Source organism: Priapulus caudatus, unplaced genomic scaffold (genome assembly GCF_000485595.1).
Source record: "Priapulus caudatus unplaced genomic scaffold, Priapulus_caudatus-5.0.1 Scaffold13, whole genome shotgun sequence".
NCBI classification, from domain to species: Eukaryota; Metazoa; Priapulida; class Priapulimorpha; order Priapulimorphida; family Priapulidae; genus Priapulus; species Priapulus caudatus.
The window spans coordinates 486,398-489,988 of record NW_014577074.1 but is presented as its reverse complement, the minus strand read 5'-3'; positions in this window follow the sequence as shown (position 1 = coordinate 489,988).

Below are 3,591 nucleotides of genomic sequence, written 5' to 3'. Positions count from 1 at the left end.
TTTTCCTCTAGGCTGCGGAGTTCTCTAGTTATGCGAGTATGGACTAATTCGGCTGAACAACTTTATATATATAGAAAATGATGTGTATTGCGAGATTTTTCCTCAGAAAAACTAAATAAAGCTGAATATAGTCTCACTTGACAGCGAAAATATCACTGATTACACCAACATTAAAAATACTAAGATTTTATGCAGTTATAGCATAGAAAATTGGATATGAACACATCGTAACACCAATGCATTTTATCGTGTCGCGACAATGCCTAATGGCAGAATTGGTAAACTTGTATTTGTGTTGGTGATGAATTAAAAACAAGTGCGTGCCTGTACTGTGGGTATGGCAGATAAGCGGTGGCGCCACAAGCTAATCCATACTTCCTGTTAGTTCAAGATGACAGAAAACGAATGTTTACAAAAACGATTAGTTAGAAACTGGCAGTTTTCGGTGAATACGAAGGTTCTAAGACATTTTATTGTTACTCTAGAGTCTAGACAATTGCTGTTACTCAAGCAATAACGGTAGGTATCATGAAAGTGGGGAAAACACTGGAAAATTCTGGCAATACACGCTTTAATATTTCTTTACTTTCTTTCACCTATTATTAGTAAATAACTTTCTGTAAATGCGGTTTAAATGTTCCTCTACAACACACAAGTACACCACACGTACGCCGCTGTGCACAAACAACAACATTATAGCGCAGGTTCCCACCTACATTTACAGAAAGTTATTTGGTGTACATTTTGTATTTATTCCAGCGTGAGAAACTAGCGGTCGTCCAGTTGCCAGTGGCGATTAGAAAATTGACCGGGCGACTGCTTGCTCGTGTCAGCTGGTCCGGCGGGGCAACTAGATAATCGGTGGGCATATGTTTCCATGAACCAGACTGTCCGCGTGACGTACACTGATGTCACGCACGAACTCGGCTATCTCCGAAGTTGAATGCATACAGCCTGCTGATGGTGCTGGTGGTTGCGCATGGTCATATTCCATACTACGCATATCAACTTCCGCATCAGACTTTCTGTATATCAAAGAATGAAGCAAAAACCCTAACACTAACTATAAACCGACTCGGCTTATATACTATCTATGGTATCCCAAACACTATCTATGGTGTCACACGGTCTGGACGGACGGTGGTGGTCTGACGTCACACTGACGTCACGCGGACAGTCTGGTTCATGGAAACATATGCCCACCTAGATGGTGGCCGTACAGGAAATTTACCAAACTGATTATTTTGTTATTCTCTACTAACCTTCTACATTATTCTAATGAAATGAATGGTAAATTTAATCAAATATAGACTAAAAATAGTCAAATTCCGAAGCCTAGTCCATGCGAAGTACACGAACCCGCCATGTTTGTTGTGTTCGATTTTCTAGGTCATGCTGTTAAACCTCTGCTAATTCGATAATACTGGGCATCTCCGACCAATCAGCGATCGCGTAATAAAATATTATAATTTATAGGAATAATGGGCGGTCTTCAGAGACCTCTGATCTTTGAAATCGACTTGCGGACTTGTTCCGATTTACTACGCATCAGTGTATCGGAACGAGTAAAAAATATAATTTGCTGATGAAAAGAAACGAACATATATCTACACTATCAAGATACTGTCATATTATGTAACCGAATCAAATTGCGTATTAGTACATGAAGATGGCAGCACCATCTAACAATGAACATCACTATCACTATTATTATTATATTATATATTGTTGTTGTTTAAATGCCCTATTAGTATAACTAGACACTGCCCGTTGCCAATGACGTAGACACTGCCGTGTTTGTTTATATGTATGTCAATAAAAAAAACTTTTTTATTAAGTGTTAAAACCAAAGATCGTATAGTGCCGGAGGCACAAGATAGACCACTCATGCGAAATCACGTGCAATGACGTGTAGTACGCTATGGAGTGCCACGTCCGCCATTTTAGGAAGCAAAACCACACGAAGTTCCCAGATGTTGCTGTATCTGCAGTGTGTATATGCTGCTGTGCAACTGTCTGCTGTGTGCTGTCAGCTCAGCTTACTGTTCTGCTGTAAATTGCTCACTGTTTCTGCTGTAAATTGCTCGAATCGTCAGTGCAAGCCCGACCTGTCTTCTTCAGGTTCCCCAAGAATACGAAGGTGAGAAAATATTCTTTTTGTCGAAAATCCATTCGTGAAAGAGTTGTGCAATCTTCGTTGATACATGTAGTACCAGTGGCAGTTGTTTGTGCACAGGGCGTACGCCTGCGTGTACTTCAATACTTGTGGTTGCAGATGAGCATTTAACGGCATTTACAGCCAGTTATCGACAATAATAGGCGAAATAGAGTAGAAAAAACATTAATACTTTGATAGTAGATACATTTAGTGTTTATTTACCATATTTGTTTGAGACGGTCCAATGAAGTGCCTGTGCACTTACCACTGTCTGACACTACACCCTGCACTGTGTACATAGTATGATAGTAACATCCGATTATGAATCATTGTTAGATTTTGTACACTTGAATGAGAGATTTTGATACAGTTATTGGCATAAAAATATTATCTATTACATTATATATAATTATATATATATATACTAACCATGGTATCCATATTATTTCTATGTATCAAACAGACGCAGAGCGGGTTATCTTCCTAAAATGGCGGACGTGGCACTCCATAGCGTACTACACGTCATTGCACGTGATTTCCATGAGTGGTCTATCTTGTGCCTCCGGCACTATACGATCTTTGGTTTTAACCACTTAATAAAAAAGTTTTTTTGATTGACATACATATAAACAAACACGGCAGTGTCTACGTCATTGGCAACGGGCATGTCTAGTTATACTAATAGGGCATTTAAAACAACAAACAATATATAATATAATAATAATAGTGTAAGTGATGTCATATGTTAGATGTGGCTGCCATCTTCATGTACTAATACGCAATTTGATTCGGTTACATAATATGAGCAGTATCTTGATAGTGTAGATATATGTTCGTTATTCTTTTCATCAGCAAATTATATTTTTTACTCGTTCCGATACACTGATGCGTAGTAAATCGGAACAAGTCCGCAAGTCGATTCAAAGATCAGAGGTCTCTGAAGACCGCCCATTATTCCGTATAAATTATAATATTTTATTACGCGTCGCTGATTGGTCGGAAGATGCCCAGTATTATCGAATTAGCAGAGGTTTAACAGCATGACCTAGAAAATCGAACACAACAAACATGCGCGGGTTCGTGCTACTTCGCATGGACTAGGCTTCGAATTTGACTATTTTTAGTCTATATTTGATTAATTTACCATTCATTTCATTAGAATAATGTAGAAGGTTAGTAGGAGAATAACAAAATAATCAGTTTGGTAAATTTCCTTGTGCGGCCACCAATCTAGGGTGGCATATGGTTCCATGAACCAGACTGTCCGCGTGACGTCAGTGTGACGTCAGACAGCACCGTCCGTCCGACCGTCCGCTGTGACACCATAGATAGTGTTTGGGATACCATAGATAGTATTATAAGCCGAGTCGGTTCTATAGTTTAGTGTTAGGGTTTTTGCATCATTCTTTGATATAACGGAAAGTCTGATGCGG